The sequence below is a fragment of the Leucopleurus acutus genome (assembly GCF_964270905.1).
Source record: "Leucopleurus acutus genome assembly, chromosome: 3".
NCBI classification, from domain to species: domain Eukaryota; kingdom Metazoa; phylum Chordata; class Mammalia; order Artiodactyla; family Delphinidae; genus Leucopleurus; species Leucopleurus acutus.
In genome coordinates, this window is record NC_139145.1 from 36,517,557 (window position 1) to 36,541,045 (window position 23,489).

Here is a 23,489-nt window from a genome sequence, read left to right on the forward strand (position 1 = left end):
ATAACTATTTTCCTTCCTTCCTTCCTTCTTTCCTTTTCTTTTTTTCTCACTTTTCTTCTGAGCCGTGTGGCTGACAGGGGCTTAGTGCTCCAGCCGGGTGTCAGGCCTGTGCCTCTGAGGTGGGAGAGCCAAGTTCAGGACATTGGTCCACCAGAGACCCCCGGCTCCAAGCAATATCAAATGGTGAAGGCTCTCCCATAGATCTCCACCTCAATGCTAATATCCAGCTCCACTCAACGACCAGCAAGCTACAGTGCTGGACACCCTATGCCAAACAACTAGCAAGACAGGAACATAACCCCACCCATTAGCAGAGAGGCTGCCTAAAATCATAATAAGGTCACAGACAACCCAAAATACACCACCAGATGCAGTCCCCCACCAGAAGACAAGATCCAGCCTCATCCACCAGAACACAGGCATCAGTCCCCTCCCCAAAATACACCACCAGATTCAGTCCGGCCCACCAGAAAACAAGATCCAGCCTCATCCACCAGAACACAGGCACCAGTCCCTTCCACCAGGAAGCCTACACAACTCACTGAACCAACCTTAGACACTGGGGGCTGAAACCAAAAACAATGGGAACTATGAACCTACAGCCTGTGAAAAGGAGACCCTAAACACAGTAAGTTAAGCAAAATGAGAAGACAGAGAAACACACAGCAGATGAAGGAGAAAGGCGAAAACCCACCAGACCAAACAAATGGAGAGGAAATAGGCAGTCTACCTGAAAAAAAATTCAGAGTAATGATAGGAAACATAATCCAAAATCTTGTAAATAGAATGGAGAAAATACAAGAAACGTTTAACAAGGACCTAGAAGAACTAAGGAGCAAACAAACGATGAACAGCACAAAATGAAATTAAAAATTCTCTAGAAGGAATCAGTAGCAGAATAACTGAGGCAGAAGAACGGATAAGTGACCTGGAAGATAAGATAGTGGAAATAACTACTGCAGAGCAGAATAAAGAAAAAAGAATGAAAAGAACTGAGGACAGTCTCAGAGACCTCTGGGACAACATTAAACACACCAACGTTCGAATTATAGGGGTCCCAGAAGAAGAAGAGAAAAAGAAAGGGACTGAGAAAATATTTGAACAGATTACAGTTGAAAACTTCCCTAATATGGGAAAGGAAATAGACAATCAAGCCCAGGAAGCGCAGAGAGTCCCATACAGCATAAATCCAAGGAGAAACACGTCAAGACACATATTAATCAAACTATCAAAAATTAAATACAAAGAAAAAATATTAAAAGCAGCAAGGGAAAAACAACAAATAACATACAAGGGAATCTATATAAGGTTAACAGCTGATCTTTCAGCAGAAACTCTGCAAGCCAGAAGGGAGTAGCAGGACATATTTAAAGTGATGAAAGGGAAAAATCTACAACCAAGATTACTCTACCCAGCAAGGATCTCATTCAGATTCGACAGAGAAATTAAAACCTTCACAGACAAGCAAAAGCTAAGAGAATTCAACACCAGCAAACCAGCTTCACAATAAACGCAAATCAAAACCACAGTGAGGTATCACCTCACACCGGTCAGAATGGCCATCATTTAAAAATCTACAAACAATAAATGCTGGAGAGGGTGTGGACAAAAGGAACCCTCTTGCACTGTTGGTGGGAATGTAAATTGATACAGCCACTATGGAGAACAGTTTGGAGGTTCATTAAAAAAACTAAACATAGAACTACCATATGACCCAGCAATCCCACTATGGGCATATACCCTGAGAAAACCATAATTCAAAAAGAGTCATGTACCACAATGTTCTTTGCAGCTCCATTTACAATAGCCAGGACATGGAAGCAACCTAAGTGTCCATGGACAGATGAATGGATAAAGCATATGTGGCACATATATAAAATGGAATATTACTCAGCCATAAAAGGAAACGAAATTGAGTTATTTGTAGTCTAGAGTCATACAGAGTGAAGTAAGTCAGAAAAAGAAAAACAAATACCATATGCTAACACACATGTATGGAATCAAAACAAAATGGTCATGAAGAACCTAGGGGCAGGATGGGAATAAAGATGCAGACCTACTAGAAAATGGACTTGAGGACACAGGGAGGGGCAAGGGTAAGCTGAAACAAAGTGAGAAAGTGGGATGGACATATCTACACTACCAAATGTAAAATAGATAGCCAGTGGGAAGCAGCCACATAGCACAGGGAGATCAGCTCAGTGCTTTGTGACCACCTAGAGGGGTGGGATAGGGAGGGTGGGAGAGAAGGAGACGCAAGAGGGAGGAGGTATGGGGATATATGTATATGTATAGCTGATTCACTTTCTTATAATGCAGAAACTAACACACCATTGTAAAGCAATTACACTCCAATAAAGATGTTAAAAAAATGAAAAAGAAACTAGAATTTGTATACAGCTTCAGAGTTGTTGTCAGTGACGAATTTCAAAAATGCATTTCGCTTTTTTCATATGTCCTATGGTCAAAAAACAATTCCTAGGGGCTTATGGTCTCCCATTTGCTGATTCCAATGCTTAATGTACTGTGTGAGGCAATATAGCTATTCTAGATTTTTTTAGAGCAGGGGATGCAAATTTTTCTAAAGAGCCAGACAGTAAATATTTTAGACTTATGAGCCGTATCTGTCACACTTGTTCAACTCTGCCACTGTAAAAGAAGAGCAACACAGGCCATACTTAAATGAATGTGTGTGGTTGTGTTTCAATAAAAGTTTACTAACAAAAGGAAGCACTGACAAACCTTGTTTTGATTATGATTGAAGTAGTTTTATTTTCTTTGTGCTATGCTCACTACCCAGTTTCCGTTGATTAAAGTGATTTCTGAACTGCTCCCACTTAACCTTTCCTTCTAAAGAGTCAGGTAAGGACAGAAGGAACTCAAATATTATTGTGCAATAGATTATCTTTTTATCACTTACTTGCACGCTTGAGTAACCTCAAGCTAGGGTGGTAAAGGTACTCCTAGACTCTAAGCATGGATCTCTGTCTTCAAAGCTCATGTTTTTTCCTTCGGTCATGTGCACATTTTTTGGAGGCTTCTACAACCTGTCTCTTTGTTCTTGGAGCTTCTGCAACTGCAGATAACCTATCTGATGGTCCCTTGCTACATTCTGTCCTTAGGCCAACTCATTTCTATGAAGTAGCTAATAGGTGTTATCATTTGGTGATACACATGCGAATATATCCTCTTATTAAAAGGAGACTCCCAAGACTGAAATGTCCTGAACATACACAGAAGTACATTTCTAATTGTATACTGAATATACCATGTTAAAAATTAGACAAGAGAGTTTAGGAAAAGGCTAGGTATCTAATCACACTTTGTAGGTCTTCTTTATCTACTCACAAGGCAAAGTTTGAAAATATCGTTCTTCTCTTTTCTCTCTCATATTTGAGTTTCTGGAACTGGCAAAATGTAAACACGAGTGCCCAAGGCAGCTTCCTCCCAATGTGCCCTATGTGTTCTGCCACTGTCTCCACTGCCTTTGGAAACTGGAGGTGATTCAACACTGAAGAATTTTACTGACTCTTTGCACGACTTTGGCATAAGAAAAAGTGCACATTCCACTGTCTACCGCTAATAGAGCTTATGAACATGGACTCTGGATCCCCACGTGGGTTCAAATCCTAGCACCCTTACATGCTAGGTCTGTGGCTTTGAATTACTTTTTTTTTTTTTTTAACATTTTCATCCCTCAGTGTGAGTATATATGATGGGAATGGGAAAACACTAATCTCCTAGAGTGACAAGGATTAAAGGAAATCATATATGTAAAGTACCTATAACAGTGCATGACAGAATGTGAGCACCACATGGAATATTTGTTGCTATCATAATCATTATCAATACTTCTTTTTAATATTTCTCCATAAATGCTTTCCCCTGTTATTTATCAGATTTTCTGTCCTTTCCTTAGTCTTCTACCAACATTTCTCTTTGTATCTTTATTATAGAACTTAAAAAGTTATGTTTAGGAAGATAAAATAGTGGAAGTAACTATTGTAGAGCAGAATAAAGAAAAAAGAATGAAAAGAACTGAGGACAGTCTCAGAGACCTCTGGGACAACATTAAACGCACCAACATTCGAATTATAGGGGTTCCAGAAGAAGAGAAAAAGAAAGGGACTGAGAAAATATTTGAACAGATTACAGTTGAAAACTTCCCTAATATGGGAAAGGAAATAGTTAATCAAGTCCAGGAAGCACAGAGAGTCCCATACAGGATAAATCCAAGGAGAAACACGCCAAGACACATAGTAATCAAACTGTCAAAAACTAAATACAAAGAAAACATATTAAAATCAGCAAGGGAAAAACAACAAATAACACACAAGGGAATCCCCCATAAGGTTAACAACTGATCTTTCAGCAGAAACTCTGCAAGCCAGAAGGGAGTGGCAGGACATATTTAAAGTGATCAAGGAGAAAAACCTACAAACAAGATTACTCTACCCAGCAAGGATCTCATTCAGATTTGATGGAGAAATTAAAACCTTTACAGACAAGCAAAAGCTGAGAGAGTTCAGCACCACCAAACCAGCTTTACAACAAATGCTAAAGGATCTTCTCTACGCAAGAAACACAAGAGGAGGAAAAGGCCTACAATAACGAACCCAAAACAATTAAGCAAATGGAAATAGGAACATACATATCGATAATTACCTTAAATGTCAATGGATTAAATGCTCCCACCAAAAGACACAGACTGGCTGAATGGATAAAAAAACAAGACCCATATATATGCTATCTACAAGAGACCCACTTCAGACCTAGAGACACATACAGACTGAAAGTGAGGGGATGGAAAAAGATATTCCATGCAAATGGAACCAAAAGAAAGCTGGAGTAGCAATTCTCATATCAGACAAAATAGATTTTAAAATAAAGACTATTAGAAGAGACAAAGAAGGACACTACATAATTATCAAGGGATCGATCCAAGAACAAGATATAACAATTGTAAATATTTATGCACCGAACATAGGAGCACCTCAATACATAAGGCAAATACTAACAGCCATAAAAGGGGAAATCAACAGTAACACATTCATAGAAGGGGACGTTAACACCCCACTTTCAACAATGGACAGATCATCCAAAATGAAAATAAATAAGGAAACACAAGCTTTAAATGATACATTAAACAAGATGGACTTAATTGATATTTATAGGACATTCTATCCAAAAACAACAGAATACACATTTTTCTCAAGTGCTCATGGAACATTCTCCAGGATAGATCATATCTTAGGTCACAAATCAAGCTTTGGTAAATATAAGAAAATTGAAATTGTATCAAGTATCTGTTCTGACCACAATGCTATGAGACTAGATATCAATTACAAGAAAAGATCTGTAAAAAATACAAACACATGGAGGCTAAACAATACATTACTTAATAACGAAATGACCACTGAAGAAATCAAAGAGGAAATCAAAAAATAGCTAGAAACAAATGACAATGGAGACATGGCAACCCAAAACCTATGGGATGCAGCAAAAGCAGTTCTAAGAGGGAAGTTTATAGCAATGCAATCCTACCTTAAGAAACAGGAAACATCTCGAATAAACAACCTAACCTTGCACCTAAAGCAATTAGAGAAAGAAGAACAAAAAACCCCCAAACTTAGCAGAAGGAAAGAAATCATAAAGATCAGATCAGAAATAAATGAAAAAGAAATGAAGGAAACGATAACAAAGATCAATAAAACTAAAAGCTGGTTCTTTGAGAAGATAAACAAAATTGATAAACCATTAGCCAGATTCATCAAGAAAAAAAGGGAGAAGACTCAAATCAATAGAATTAGAAATAAAAAAGGAGAAGTAACAACTGACACTGCACAAATACAAAAAAGATCATAAGAGATTACTACAAGCAACTCTATGCCAATAACATGGAAGAAATGGACAAATTCTTAAAAATGTACAACCTGCCAAGACTGAATCAGGAAGAAACAGAAAATATGAACAGACCAATCACAAGCACTGAAATTGAAACTGTGATGAGAAATCTTACAACAAACAAAAGCCCAGGACCAGATGGCTTCACAGGTGAATTCTATCAAACATTTAGAGAAGAGCTAACACCTATCCTTCTCAAACTCTTCCAAAATATAGCAGAGGGAGGAACACTCCCAAACTCATTCTACGAGGCCACCATCACCCTGATACCAAAACCAGACAAGGATGTCACAAAGAAAGAAAACTACAGGCCAATATCACTGATGAACACAGACACAGAAGTCCTCAACAAAATACTAGCAAACAGAATCCAACAGCACATTAAAAGGATCATACACCATGATCAAGTGGGGTTTATTCCAGGAATGCAAGGATTCTTCAATATATGCAAATCAATCAATGTGATACACCATATTAACAAACTGAAGGAGAAAAGCCATATGGTCATCTCAATAGATGCAGAGAAAGCTTTCGACAAAATTCAACACCCATTTATGATAAAAACCCTGCAGAAAGTAGGCATACAGGGAACTTTCCTCAACATAATAAAGGCCATATAGGACAAACCCACAGCCAACATCGTCCTCAATGGTGAAAAACTGAAAGCATTCCCACTAAGATCAGGAACAAGACAAGGTTGCCCACTCTCACCACTCTTAGTCAACATACTTTTGGAAGTTTTAGCCACAGCAATGAGAGAAGAAAAGGAATTAAAGGAATCCAAATCGGAAAAGAAGAAGTAAAGCTGTCACTGTTTGCAGATAACATGATACTATACATAGAGAATCCTAAAGATGCTACCAGAAAACTACTAGAGCTAATCAATGAATTTGGTAAAGTAGCAGGATACAAATAATGCACAGAAATCTCTGGCATTCCTGTACACTAAAGATGAAGAATCTGAAAGTGAAATTAAGAAAACACTCCCATTTACCAATGCAACAAAAAGAATAAAATATCTAGGAATAAACCTACCTAAGGAGACAAAAGACCTGTATGCAGAAAATTATAAGACACTGATGAAAGAAATTAAAGATGATACAAATAGATGGAGAGATAAACCATGTTCTTGGATTGGAAGAATCAATATTGTCAGAATGACTCTACTACCCAAAGCAATCTACAGATAATGCAATCCCTATCAAACTACCACTGGCAGTTTTCACAGAACTAGAACAAAAAATTTCACAATTTGTATGGAAACACAAAAGACCCCGAATAGCCAAAGCAATCTTGAGAACGAAAAATGGAGCTGGGAGAATCAGGCTCCCTGACTTCAGACTATACTACAAAGCTACAGTAATCAAGACAGTATGGTACTGGCACAAAAACAGAAAGATAGATCAATGGAACAGGATAGAAAGCCCAGAGATAAACCCATGCACATATGGTCACCTTATCTTTGATAAAGGAGGCAGGAATGTACAGTGGAGAAAGGACAGCCTTTTCAATAAGTGGTGGTTGGAAAACTGGACAGGTACCTGTAAAAGTATGAGATTAGATCACTCCCTAACACCATACACAAAAATAAGCTCAAAATGGATTAAATACCTAAATGTAAGGCTGGAAACTATCAAACTCTTAGAGGAAAACATAGGCAGAACACTCTATGACATAAGTCACAGCAAGATCCTTTTTGACCCACCTCCTAGAGAAATGGAAATAAAAACAAAAATAAACAAATGGGACCTAATGAAACTTCAAACTTTTGCACAGCAAAGGAAACCATAAACAAGACCAAAAGAGAACCCTCGGAATGGGAGAAAATATTTGCAAATGAAGCAACTGACAAAGTATTAATCTCCAAAATTTACAAGCAGCTCATGCAGCTCAATAACAAAAAACCAAACAACCTAATGCAAAAATGGGCAGAAGACCTAAATAGACATTTCTCCAAAGAAGATATACAGACTGCCAACAAACACATGAAAGAATGCTCATCATTAATCATTAGAGAAATGCAAATCAAAACTACAATGAGATATCATCTTACACCAATTAGAATGGCCATCATCAAATAAATCTAGAAACAATAAATGCTGAAGAGGGTGTGGAGAAAAGGGAACACTCTTGCAATGCTGGTGGGAATGTGAAGTGTTACAGCCACTATGGAGAACCGTATGGAGGTTCCTTAAAAAACTACAAATAGAACTACCATATGACCCAGCAATCCCACTACTGGGCATATACCCTGAGAAAACCATAATTCAAAAAGAGTCATGTACCAAAATGTTCAGTGCATCTCTATTTACAATAGCCAGGAGATGGAAACAACCTAAGTGTCCATCATTGGATGAATGGATAAAGAAGATGTGGCACATATATACAATGGAATATTACTCAGCCATAAATAGAAACGAAATTGAGCTATTTGTAATAAGGTGGATGGACCTAGAGTCTGTCATACAGAGTGAAGTAAGTCAGAAAGAGAAAGACAAATACCGTATGCTAACACATATATATGGAATTTAAGAAAAAAAAATGTCATGAAGAACCTAAGGGTAAGACAGGAATAAAGACACAGACCTACTAGAGCATGGACTTGAGGATATGGGGAGGGGGAAGGGTGAGCTGTGACAAAGTGAGAGAGTGGCATGGACATATATATACTACCAAACGTAAAATAGATAGCTAGTGGAAAGCAGCCACATAGCACAGGGAGATCAGCTCGGTGCTTTGTGACCGCCTGGAGGGGTAGGATAGGGAGGGTGGGAGGGAGGGAGACGCAAAAGGGAAGAGATATGGGAACATACGTATATGTATAACTGATTCACTTTGTTGTAAAGCAGAAACTAACACACGATTGTAAAGCAATTATACTCCAAAAAAGATGTTAAGAAAAAGAAAGTTATGTTTAATAGTATATGATTTGAATGCTTTGCCATGCCCATAAAATTCAGTGTTTTAGGACAGAAGTCATAATGCTCTCTTCCTCATCTCTTTTATCACAGGGCCTTAGAATGATGTTTTCTCATATACTGTACATCAGCTAAGTGTGAAATAAGTAAGAATGCAGGAACCCTCTTGCACTGTTGGTGGGAATGTAAATTGATACAGCCACTATGGAAAGCAGTATGGAGGTTCCTGAAAAAACTAAAAATTGAATTACCATATGATCCAGCAATCCCACTACTGGGCATATACCCAAAGAAAACCATAATTCAAAAAGACACATGCAACCCAATGTTCATTGCAGCCCTATTTACAATAGCCAGGTCATGGAAGCAACCTAAATGCCCATCGACAGACGAATGGATAAAGAAGGTGTGGTACATATATACAATGGAATATTACTCAGCTATAAAAAGGAACAAAATTAGGTCATTTGTAGAGATGTGGATGGATCTAGAGACAGTCATACAGAGTGAAGTAAGCCAGAAGGAGAAAAACAAATATCATATATTAACGCATATATGTGAAACCTAGAGAAATAGTACAGATGAACTGGTTTGCAGGGCAGAAATAGAGACACAGATGTAGAGAACAAACATATGGACACCAAGGGGGGAAAGTGGCGGGAGGAGGGGTGGTGTTGTGATGAATTGGGATATTCGTATTGGCATGTATACACTAATATGTATAAAATAGATAACTAATAAGAACCTGCTGTATAAAAAATAAAAATAAAATTTAAAACTTCAAAGAAAATATAAAGAATACATGTCTAATTGATTGGTTTACTTTTTCATTGTCTTCTTGTGTGAGAACAAGACCATTCACCTTGTCTGTCACTGATATAGTCCCAGAGCTTGAAACAGTGCTTGATACAAAACAGGAAACATTTTTTTAAATGAAAAAAGAAATGAGTGAATGAATCAATGAATGGACCAATCAGTTAATCAAGACATCCATATTTGAGGTTACTTAAAACTCCCTCTTTAGTGGATTACAAAATGTGTGATTCAGCCCTAGGTTACCTGTATTTTCCCACCAAAATGCTATGTATATGCAGAAAGCAAAATTGGAATCATTCCCAAAATCAGGATATAAATTGGACAAGGGGGCAACTGCTTGACTATGTGGCAGGGAGATATTTGAGCAAAAATATCTTGCCTAGAGAAAAGCAGGTAGAATTTGCCTTTTGAACATTTTTGTGCCAAGCCGGATGATTTACTTCTCACCTGGGAACAATTTCCTTCCTGCAGCCATAATTTGAGTTTCACCACAGCTGTGGAGCTAAAGTCAATGTCAAAGTAGAGATTGCTGCGTCACTTGCTGGGAAATGACTTTTTAGTTTGGGTTTGTGTCCTTGTCTGGCAGCTTTCTTATTTGTGTTTTAAAACATGGACTGCCGAGAGGTGAACATCTGTTTCTGAGTGTACAAGTGGAATATGGAAGGAATTTGTGTGTGTGTGGCTTTAAATTCCTGAACTCTTAAGCTGTCCCAATTCATGCATTCTGACTTCTGTTTTTCCAGCCAAGAAGCTGGAGCTGAATCTGGATGTGTGAATTATACATTTGAGTTAACGCTATTTAACAGAAACATACATTTATTTATTTCCTGCGTCCACAATTCTGAGACAACCGAGCTTATCCTTATGATGCTGGTATCTTCCTTCTCCTCTGTTCCCTGTCTTCTATAAAATTTTCCATTCTTAGCACCAAATAGTAAGACTAGAGAATAGACTACATTACTCTCCGCACTGCCTCCTCATATTGCTATTTTTTCCTCCTGATATTGACATTACATAAGAGGAGCAGAGCTGTGTGTTAGGGGATACTGTGGGTGCTGTAACAGATATGGTCTTTCTCACTGTGGAATGCAGAGTGTAGTGAGGAAGACAGATAAGAACAACAATAAAATTGGGATATTTGTAATAAATATAGAGAAATAGAAGATGCCATGGTCCCTCACAACACAGTCATCTAACTTGGTGGAAGATCAGGTTTAAAAAGGGGAGGAGGATGTATAAGGGGGGGCGGCAGAAATGTTTCTGGGAGAATGAGTAGGAGTCAACAAGAGTATTCATAAGAAAGATGAAGTAGGGGACTTCCCTGGCGGTGCAGTGGTTAGAGCTCCATGCTTCCATGGCAGGGGGCAGTATTAAGATCCCCTCATGCCACGTGGTGTGGCCAAAATATTAAAAAACAACAACAACAAAAGAAAAAAACAAAGATGAAGTATCTATCAAGCATCAGCTAACTAGAGGTGAGAAGTTTCCCCAAAGCTGGAAAAATCTGATTGGATTTTAGACTTTTCCTGAATCCACTGGTGAAGAACTGGACAACTCCCTGCTTCTACTCAACGAAGCTTTAGGTGGTGGGTTAGCTGCTCAGGATACCAAAGGCATCTCAGTGGACAACAGCGGTCAGTTGCACAGGGTGGTAACAGGGTGGTGGGCTCAGCCCCACAGTTCCAAAGCTAAGTTAAAGACGGTGGCTTAGGCTCCCCCGGTTCCTTCCTCCCAAACTTTTTACGACAGAACTTACTCATCAAGTGTCTGCACCAAATGTTGCATCAACTGGCACCAGTGATTCAACAAAAGACTCAGGATTTTTCTTTTACTTACCATAGAGGAGTGGTGCAGAGTATAAGGCCAAAACATGGTAGCACCTTTGATTCACAGAGGTTGGTAGAACATAGTCCAAGAATTTTCTGCTCTCAACAAGTGACAGGTGAGAGCAAGCTGTCACACACAACACAGTCAGGGGTCTACCCAGTCCAACGGGATACCACTAAACCAATCAGAGTTTCCAGAACCATCTGGAGTTACCTTCATTTTTGTAAGAAATGACGTGTTAAGTCAAAGCAGTATAACTGGGAAAGAATAATATTGAAGCATCAGCAACAGCTTTTTTATAAAAAAGGCTAAGCTATGATACTTCACAACAATGAGCCCCATTGTTACGAAATAAAGTTACAACCCTGAAAGGTGGTGTTTGTACAGAGAGGAAGACATTTTCATGGACAAAATGACCTTCTTTTTCTTAAAGTCTTTGATTTATGCCATCTTATTTGTGCTAGGATGAAATTTAATTGGTGGGAAATGTCACTGACACTCATATTTCTAAGGTTTCATACTGAATTCCAGAACTGGATGAAGTTCAAGGAAAAAGACATATTCACTCTCCCTTAAACATTTTCTAGTTTCTATGCCTTTTTCTCTCTTTCCCCCTTAAGATGTTTTAAAAGATCTTTTCTTGGGTCCTGTCAGCTGACCTCTAATTATCCACAGCTCTGATTTTTTCACATGCTTCAGAAACTATTTAGATAATGGTACTGCCTGGGTGGCACTTAGATTTGAAATCTTTTTAAGTGAACTCCTGGGGGAAGAGATGTAAATTGTAAACTGGGACCATGCCCAATGCTAGAGTAATAACAATAATAATTTAAAATTTTACTTTGTAGTGCCAATTACTAAGTACCTATTATGTACCAGCCATTATGCTAAGAGATATATAGATATGATCCTGTTTATCTTACACAACAGTCCTGTGTAATAGGAGCCATTATTTCTCTACCTAATAGACAAAGAAAGCAAATATTAGAAAGGTTAACTAACTCGCTGAAGGCCACACCTAGAAAGAAAAACTAAGAAATGGAACTTAGTTCAAGTCAAGGTCTAAATTCAACACTATTCCTTTTAATCAAATAACTATATCATCTCCACATGTTAAGTTAATAGTCTCCTAAAAGCCACTTTTAGTTCTTGGTATGTTTAGATTATGTATATGTATATGTATATATGTACAGACATTTGTGTGTAAAATATAAACTGTGTGGGTGTGTGTGTATATATATATATATATATATATATATATATGGCATATTCAAATAATCTGTGTATTGTGTTTCAGTTGCTTTGGTTGCATATCAAGTTACCCTAAAAATTAGTGGCTTAAAACAGTAGTCACGTTTATTTTGCTCATGAATCTGCAATTTGGGCAAAACCTAGTGGGAATAGTTTGTCTTTACTGCACTCAACATCACCTAAGGTGGCTTGAAGGCAGGAAGCTGGAATCGTCTCAAGGCTCATTCACTCACATTTCTGGCAGTGATCTGTGGACTGAGTCCTTAAGTATGGCTGTTAGAAGAAACAACTATACCTGGCTTCTCCATGTGGCCTGGGGTTCCTACAACATGACTGCTGATTTCTAGGGGCAAACATCCTAAGAGAGACAGAGACAGGTGCATCATATTTTATAGCCTAGCTTCAGAAGTCTTACAGAAGCTCTTCTGCTCCATTCTGTTCACTGAGAGACTCTCAAAGGCCTTGCCAGATTGATTCAGGAGGAGGAGAAATAGACTCCCTCTCTTGATGGAGAATGGCAAGGTTCTGGAAGAGCATGTGGGCCCAGAAATATTTGTTTGGCCATTTTTAATGCAACCTTCCTCAATGTGTAACTCATATATAAGAATATATATTAATATGAGTTACATACTCATATATATGAATATATATGTGAATATATAGACATGTGTGTGTGTGTGTGTAATGATGACTTCCTGACATCATGAAAATCTTTAATCTAGCTATGATGCGGAATGCAGAATCTAATAAGGAAGGTAATTTAGCAGAGGCCATTCAGAATCCAGCCACCCTTAACTGCCGTTCTTAATGACTGCTTTTCCTCCTATGCAGTTTCTTCTGGCCAACAGGGTCTTAGCCCTCCTATTTCAGATGGTATTTCCCTTTGTGTATGTTTCACCTGCATTATGTGCATATGTTTCACCTGCATTATGTGCACAACATGCCAGCTAGTTCTGGAAAATAAGATTACAAAGATGTGGAGCAAAGGGGGAGAATAAACAAGGGCTCAGACTGTGGAGTTAGATCTTGCTTGGAAACTTGGCTTCACCTCTTACTGTCTAAATAACCTTGGAAAATTTATTCAACTTCTTTGAGTCTTCATTTTCTTATCCACAAAATGGAAATATTGTTGCATTCCTCATAGGGTTGTTGAAATAGCTTTCATAGGTATTTCATGGAATAGCTTCTATAAAGAACTCAGGCAGTACTCATCATGTAGATGTTTAGAAAATTGCATCAATGTTTTAAAAAGAATGAAATGCAAGTGCTTGTTTTATGGTTTATAAGATCATGATTTACCCCTGTTCACCTCCCTGGCTTCATCTTATACCATACAACACTAAGTCTACTTACAATCACTATTCTCTAAACTCTATGGCCTTCTTTCCATTTTTTGACAAATTGTCCTGGCCTCAAGATTCTCTTGTTCTCTCCCTTCCTGGAAGATCCTTTCTTCAAAGCATTGCACAATTACTTCCTTCCCATCACTCAGATAATTTAACTCAGCTCCTTGGGGAGGCCTTTTCATGATCAACCTCTTATTCCAAAGACCTTTGTTCCTCCTAATTCTTTATCATGTTATCATATTTATAATCTAATAATTTGTTTGACTCATAATTATCTTTACTATAGATTCATTTACTTTTTAATTATGTGGTTCCCCCCACAAAATTGTGAGCTGCATTAGACAGTGATCTTCTGTCTAACTCTGGGCCAGAAGAATAGTAGGCGGCCCTCACTATGTATCTGATTGATGGATGAATGGATAAATATGTATGTGTGTTTCTGTGTGTCTCATAAGGGGAAAGTAAAAAGATTAAAAGATTTAAAATGAACAGCATATGAAATTGTATTTCCATGTTAGAAATGAGGCTGACATTTACCTGCTGTCCCTCGTTGGAGGGATGCGACAGGAAGGGAAGTGGGTGACTGCTCTTTGTTAGCTCTAGGGCTCACATCAGAGACAAATTTACCCCATGCTGCAGTGAAATCGTAAGTCACCTTTATTTCTTCCTGGATGCTCTTCATTCTTTCCCTCAGGCCTTGTAAATGTGTGACCTAGAGATTATCTCTCTTCCTTTCACTTCTGGTCTTTGGGTTTAACTCCAGGTATCTGGCTGCATGCCCCTCAATCAAGAGAATTTGCCTTCCTTTTCCAGGAAACAATATTTCAAGAGTCTCAAAAAACAAATGCATTGCACATGCAAATCATTCCTCCAAAAACAAAACAATTCTAAAAATTACCCAAGCTTGCACAAAAATAAATGTTAAATTCATTAGACTGACTATTTTTACTTTTGTGGCCTTTTCACTGGAGCTATTTGGCAACTGAAAATTCATCAGTGTATAAATGAATTTATGTGCTTGTTGTAAGAAGCTTCTAATTAGCACATACTGTGAAGTGTGGAGAGTTTTCTATAGAACAGTCTCTGGCTGAAGTTTAAAACCAAGGTCTGTCCTCTGAAATACGTGGACAGCTGCTATGCACTTAAAAAAATAAAAGGAAAGGAAATAAGTTGTTAACTTGGGACTCTGGAGTGGAACTTGACTGTATCTCTAGAACAGATGTTTCGGGTCTGGGACATTTTGCATGGAGTCATTAGAGACTTCATATCCAAAGGCTCCTGGGGAGCTAACTGTTTTGTTTAATTAATAGATCTCTTTGCAACTCTAGAAGCAGAGGAGCCAGGGGACAAATATAGGTGTGCAGTATTGCTTTTCCACCTGAAAAGCTCTTACGGTTGCCCTAAGCGGCCTTGGACTGGTCACCAGGCCTCCCAAGGTCTCAATTCCCTATCCTTAACTGAAGAGGATATGAATCCTTCCTTGTTTCACGAGGCTGTGTCAGAGGCCCTAATGAACTGTACAAAAGTTGTTTGCTTCTGACAACCCTATATTTTAAAATCTTTATTGCCTTCATTTTCTTTATAATCATGATAAATTTAGGCTATAATAATTTGGGGGATTAGAGCTACATAATATGATATTCTCATATTAGTTTAATGGCACTAAACAGTTTATATTTTTATCATTTATGTTCAATCATTCAACAACAAATTTAGTATTAAGCAATTTCATAACAGTTTCAAAACATAATTGAGAACTCTGCTCTCCTGCTCTCACTGGCCGCTCTCTTTTCTTCATAAGCCTGGACACATGCAGAACAGAGGGAGCGAACATGAACCACTCAATAGGGTGCTTTGTGGATCAGCTAAAAAGGCACGTTTCTTCCTGTTCCGCTGATTTGCAAAATGATCGATGATGAGCAACATCACTAAGCTCCATGCCTCGCTTTGCAAAGTACCACTCCTCAGCCATTAAGAGGATATTGTTTTCATATTGACAGGGAAATCAAAATGTTTCACTGAGCGGTGGCTGCATGTTTTCTTCCTGCTGGAATATATGATTTCTTAGTGTCCTTGGGAGGAGAGCAACACTTCCCTCTCCACACCCCCATCCCACTGGAAAATACTTCCACTCTCTTTGCTTCCTCAAAGGAAGAGACTTCCTATTCACTTAGTTTAGTTCCCTTGTGACCTGAAGCCACTGCACCTGTAGAAGACAGATGGCTTCAACCCTCAATCTTGAGCTTGAATTGCAATACAAACCAAATTAGATAAAATAAATCAATAATACCCTTGCAGGCCAAATTCACTTAAGTAACATTTACAGTACAATTGCCCATTTTGTCCGTCTACTTTAATCCATTAACACTCTACATCTGGCACCTGAATAAATATGTTACCCCAGCTGAATATAAATGAACAAGGATCCCATCATTACTGGTAGTGAGTGAAAGGTTAGTAAATTTTCATTTCTTTAAAAAAATGATTTTGAAATGAAGCAAGAAGCTGGTGTATCATGAGGCCCTAAGATTTTGTTTGAGTGCCTACTGCAATACCCTCAAACCTCATTGACGGCTTAGAAGCTTATATTGCAGTTTATAGACACTGCATTCATACCCCTTACATTATGAGCCCCCAAATGTAATATACAGCCCAGTACGTTTGTATTTGGATTCTAACTTAGAAAGCACACCTTAGATAAGGAACGAAAGACACACATGCTGAACTGTGGCATGGAAAACTTCACAGTGGGTTTACAGAATCGATAGGACACCTAAAGATGACTGTAGCTAAAATAGACACATCTGAAAGACCTTGGTCAAGTCCAGTTTGTTCCAATTCACATAAACTACAAATGAGTTAATCTCTCCAAACTACCAATGGAACGTATCAATAGTCTATCACACTGCAGATAAGACCTTCATTCGTTCATTGGTTTGAACTTGCAAAGAGCTGTCAAACAATTTCAGTCAATGTCAAAGCCACAGTAGCATCAAAACTTGCTCTCCACTGGAAAGGTGTGACATTGGAAACCCAGTTCCAGGGGTTTAGGAAACAGAATAAAAAGCAGTCAAGGTATACGCTTAAGCAGATATATTTAAGTCCATTGCAGCAAAAGGAGTGACAAGACTGTTAGTGATATAATTCCCACTGGGTGTACCTTTCAGGGTGCAAGCCTACCTAAGGTATTTAGCCTTTTCCCCCCATCACACACTGCCAAGGCAGACTACTCTCAGGCATGTTTTATATCATAGCACAGAGGCCAAGGAAAAGTTTCAGTGTTAGGAAGCCGAGGTTCAAATATCGGCTACTTATATTCTGAGTGACCATGGGACAGTCATTAAACCTTATTTGTCAAATGGGAATTTAAAAAAGACCTAATTCTTAAAGGCTTATAGTGACAATAAAATGAGGGAGAAAGGGATGGAGACAAAAAGGAAGGGGAGAGAATGAATGACAATTTAAGTAGGAGGCAGGTCTGTCTGCCTTTGCTCTCAATGCAGGTAGGCAAAGAGTGGGAGGGAGTTGGGCTGTGGGAGACTGGAATCTCTTGTTTCCTTTGGTGGTCCAAATATACATGCCTCTTATGCTGTTGGCCCAGCTCACCATGCTGAGTATGATCCTAATATTTGAGGATATGTATTGTTCATGATGACCAGCGAACAGGATCCAAGTATTTTATCTGGTGCCCAATCAAAAGCAAGTGATCTGTCCCATCATTAGGAGAAAAACTGACTGTGTTTTACTTGAAACAATAGTATGTTGGTCTCAAGCATAACACCTTCCTAAGAGATTTTTGGTAGTTAATTGATTACACCTAATTTTCATTATAGGTCATTACTTTAAAACGTTACCCAGAATAACACAGAACCCTGCTTTCTAGGCCAGACCAAAAACTAAATAGAGTGTGCCACTGACGTTAACGGATCAGAGCATACAAACTGCCACATGTGAGGACTAAAGTTACTTAGGGGCTCCTAAATGGGTATATGAGAGCCTTGGGAAATGACTCTTCTATTTAACCGAGCTCTAAAGTTCTCTGATACTTGAAATTGAGTCATTGATTCAGTAGAGAAAGCCCATATTTCAGAGATAACTCATAGTACTTATCTAGCAAATTGTGTGGATAAACAGGGAAAAAATTAGCTGTGAAGAGAGGAATATAAAACATTTGTGCTACAGCCTAAACCACATGAAAAACAATTTACGAAATGAGCATTTTAATAGACAAAGCAGAATGTTTTTACTGGTTAAAAAATGCTGCAAAATGTTGGCAACAATAGTTTGCATTCAAATAGTCAAACCTAATTGTGAATGTAACAACATAATTGAGCCTTCATTGTGGAGCTTTAAGAAAAGCAAGGAATATAACATGAGTTTTTATGACATTAAAAATAAATAATTTGTGTAGGGTTATTATGTTTGAAGAAACACGCACCCACCAACCCATTAGATTTCATTAGAGACAGACACAGACTGTTAAATGTTTAGTTTTACTTTGTTTCTGCTTTGAACTTCACAAGAGATGAAACTCATTTCTTTGGAGCATTTCCTACTCTATTTCCTTAGAAGTAAGCTTTCAAAGTATGGGTTAAAATAAAGCCGCACTTAAAGTACACATGGCACTCATAATTACTAGTAGCTGTTAATTCTATTAATCAACTCTCAGTGGCATTTACAGTACTGTCACGACCCTCTACAATCAAAAGCAATGACCAACAAACACTTTGAAAAGTTGAAAGTCATGGACATAAGTGCAAATTTATACTGTTAATGAAGATATCTGGAAACAAGTCAGAGAACAAAAGAACAGATTCATATTAACCTGGATGAGAACCAACAGGAACGGACAACAAAGAAAAATAAAGTAAACGAATTTAAGTGACTTTCAAGAACTTTAAAATGATTCCATGCTTCCACCTTTTCTGAGTCCTACTGCACACGTAACACCGAAGTGAGAAAAAATTAAGCACAGAGGCAAGTTATGGATCATACACTCTAGTGTAATCAAACTCCAGCAGCTACAGCACGAACAAAATGTCAACTCTAACTACCTTATTGAATTCCCCAAATTTATGACCCACAGATAGTCATATTAATTTGGTCATGCCCAGAGCCTGAGGGAAATCAGTCAGGGAATAAAGGATATCTGACAGAGATAAAATGAAATGCAAGGTAGTCTTGCTTGTGAAATAAGCACAGAATCATTTGACCATAACGACGAACTTACCCTGGTTTGCCAGGGACTTACCTGGTGTTAGCTCTGAGAGTCCTGCATCCTAGAAAACCTCGAAGTCCCAAGCAAACTGGGATAGTTGATCACCCTCCCTTTTAATCTGAGCTTCTCATGACAGCTGACTTACTCACCTGAACTTAGTTTTGATTTAAAGATACAGAGAGCAGTGATTCTCAGATTCACTCTGCATAAGGATCACCTGGAAATCGGTTAATGCACAGCGCACTGGGCCCCATCCCTCAGATTCTGATTTGGTGAACTGAAGTGGCGCCAATGAATTTGCATTTCTACCAAGCTCACAACTGACAGGGCTGCTGGTTCAAGTGCCATATTTTGAGTAACAATGGTTCAAACCACATACACCCCTTTCATTTCCCAATTTTCCTTCCTATGTCCTTGAGTTTACTTTTCAAGAGTACTTACGCATGAACAGATTGTATGGGTCTTTCAGAAGGAGAAATACCTCCTCTTGGCAGAAATGATGCCAATATAACTGATGGAAAACTTATCTAATAAACTGGGTATTTATACGTCATTAAAATGTGATGATTTTATTTATATGAATTCTATAAATTATTCCCTTTGTAAAATAAAGCCTCACTAGAATGCTGATTCACTTTTGGGAATTCATAGAAATAATAGGAAAACAGAGAGAAGCCTTGGCCATAGCCAATGTGAATATGCTGCTGTAAAACTATAACCACAAACTATCTGAAGAAGGTCAGCAAGGATTTGTAAGGGAAACCTCAACTAAATTATATTGGCAGGTGGATGATTCTCCAACACCAACTGGGTGTCTAAGAATTCAATTTTGACACCGACTGTCCAGAGCTAGTGCACACCAAAACAGGTAAGGGCTCAGTCCCACAAGCCTATCCCCTCTTCAGAGACCAGCCAGAAGTCCCAGGGGCAACCTACACTTCTGACCAACCATCTGGGGGTTCCCATGACCCTTTCCTTAGATTCTGAAATGGCTAGAATGACCCACAGGCCCAGGAAAACATTGCACTCACATTTACTGGTTTATAAAGGATATAAATCAGGAGAAGCCAAGTAGAAGAGATGGATAAAACAAGTTATAGGCTGGGGGGCCATGCAGAGCGTTCATGTCCTCTCCAGATGTGCTACCCTCCCAGCACCTTGAAGTATTCATCAACCCAGAAGCTCCTCAAACACTGTCATCCAGAGAGTTTTATCAAAGTTTCATAGTGTAGACATGCCTGATTGAATCACTGGCCATTTGTGATTGAACTTAATCACCAGCCCTTCTCCTGGTTTGGGGAACAAGATGCTGAAAGTTCTGACCTTCTAAGCACTTGTTTGGTTTTTCTGGTGACCAGCACCTACACCCCAAAGCTATCCAGAGCACGACCAGCCCAGTCATGAATCATGTCATTAGCATACAAAAGAGTAAATTCAAAGCATTTTAGGAGCTGTGTCAGGAACCTGTAACAAAGACCATATATTTATTTTTTATACTATGGCAGAAAATTGTTTTAAATTTATCTCCCTCAAAAGCTAAGATATAAGTCATGAGAGAAAAGGCTATCCTTTGTCAGATATTCAGTTTCAAAAGTCACAGCTCTGTCTTTAATACCCATAAACATGGTTTGAACCAAAGAGCATGAATGCCACAGAAATGCCACAGGGTTATTAGGCTCCATCTACTCTAGGCACTGTGGTAAGGAAGTCAGCAAATACATATTACAGAGACCTTTCAAAAGCCAAAGCTGAGACTAAAAGAAATTCTCAGGATGAATCCATTTAACTAGAATATCGTACTTTGTGAGCATTTCAATTTATTGAATGTTGAATGTGCTCTTTGTTTAAAGATAATCTTTACAAATTCAACATCTGTTTATAAATGCTAACATTCATAAAGAACCTCCAACTTATTCATTTGCCATTTCTCATATAATAAATTAGAAAACCAATGCATAAGCCCTCACACTCTCATACTCTGTCCAATCTTCACAGTCTGCATATGAGAATAAACTCCTGTTGTTTCCTTTTAAGCTGAAAATATTCCCCAATCCCTTGTCATAGTTATGATATCTTTATCCCCACAAACATAAATTTCCAAAGTTTTCTCCAAGTTATACGTTACATATTCTTTATTGAGTGTTCCCTATGGTACTGGCCCTGTGCTATGTAATTTACTTTAATTATTACTGTTAATCCTCACCAGGGCCAAGACTTAAGGTGAGGTGAGTGAAGGTCTCACCTTGGGTGCAAAATCTGAAGGGCCATCAAAGACTTAGTAATCAAGATTAATAATATTTTAATGTAACATTTCTTGAAAATGAATACGAATGAAAGATTCATGATAAAAAAAATATTAACATTTTAAATAAAGACTAGATCAGCATTACTGATTTTTCCTTATACCTCAGGTTCTAAAATGGCTAAGCATAGCATTCGTACTGATTTCTCGCTACAACCCTACAAGGTACAAAATAGTATTATTCTCATTTTGTGAAAAGAACCACAGAGAAGTTAAGTAACTTGTCCAAGGCCACACAGTTGGTTAATGGTAGAGCCGGTGTATCTGACTTCACAGCCCTTCAACTATGCTGTTGCAGTGGCTATCAGTATTTACTGAGTGCTTTTAATGTGTGTAATGTTAGGGGCTACGGTGCCCAACTTGAGGTGGACAGTCCATTAGAAGGGCTCGCAGTTCTCATTAAAAACTGTTAGACTCGTGGTCATATTTTATGACAGTGAAAGGACACAGATTAGAGTCAGCCGAGGGGAGCAATGCATGGGGCAGAGTCCTGGAAGTTTCCAAACGTGGAACTTCTAATTATTCTCTCCCAGTGGAGTCATGGACAGATTGACTTCTCGCAGCAATGATGTGTGACAATATGCACAGAGTACTGTCAACCAGGGAAGCTCACCAGCCCTCATGTCCAGAGTTTTTATTGGAACTCCATCACGTAGACATGGCTGACAGCCTGGGTGCCTGACCTTTGGTCTCCTGCCCCTCCAGAAGTAGAGCAGATACCACATAGCCCAAAACCTTTATCATTAATCACAATATGAGACTGTCCGGGGGGGTGCAAGGTCCCAAGGTAAACAAAGATACTCTTATCAGGCAGGACATTCCAATGGCCTAGAGATCACCTCCCAGGATCCCAGGGCAAAGGCAGACCTCTCTTTGGAAAACGTTAATTCTTTACTACATCATATGTCAGCACCATGAGCAGGAGAGAAGCAGGGGTATGAATAAGAATGCGGACACCTCTTTCTGGAAGGGAAGATATGCCTTAAGTAACATGATTACATGAAATTATATTTAAGGATCAGCTACACTGTCTATGTATTTAGGAGAACGAATACATATGGAAAAGAATTCTGAGCTGACAAATAACTTTCCTTCTCAGTTTCAGGACTGCCAATAGGAAAGAGAGTACCGAACCTTTGGGTGCAGCCTGATTTCCTTCCTAAATCCACCTCTCTGCTTTGGTGAAAGATGCCTTATTATAAAAAGAATCAGAACTGAAGTAAAGAGATCAAAGAAGATGCATACACATCCATATATTATTCATAAATCTTTCAGAGACCATAGTTGTTCCATAATCCTTAATATATTTCCTTAGGATGTGTAGAACATTATCCCTATTGTCCCAGCCTAGTAATTAAAAGAGTGTCTAAAAAGCTGGAAGCACACTGCTGGTGGTATGAGATGGTTTTAGATGTTACTTAAAGAAACAGGTTTTATTTTATTCAATGTCTATTCGCAAGTTTTATTATAAATATATTGGAAACACGCTAAAGAAAGTATTATAAACTTTTAAAATTGTAAATTTAAAGGAAAATATCAAGTAACTAAAAAAATTAACAGGAGAAGCCATACTCAGTATATGACAAAAGGAAGGAAAAGAAAATAAGTGAAGTTTAGAAAATCATGGATTAGTACGATATAGATCTTAACCTCCCTAAATAAAAAAAGCATTTTAATTCTACAGCTGTCAGGAAATCAGTTTCTGAAATGGAAATCTAGCTATGTTCAACTGACATTTTTATTTATTTAAAAATTTCTAAACTGAGGAATTTCCAGGGGGAAGGAAAGCAGAATTCTTTCTAACTGAACTCAGAAAATCTGATCATTCTGAAACATTTTTAGTCCTGAATTGACTAGATCAAATGCTACAACCCATCTTCCCTGTGCTCTATGATTGGCTCTCAAAT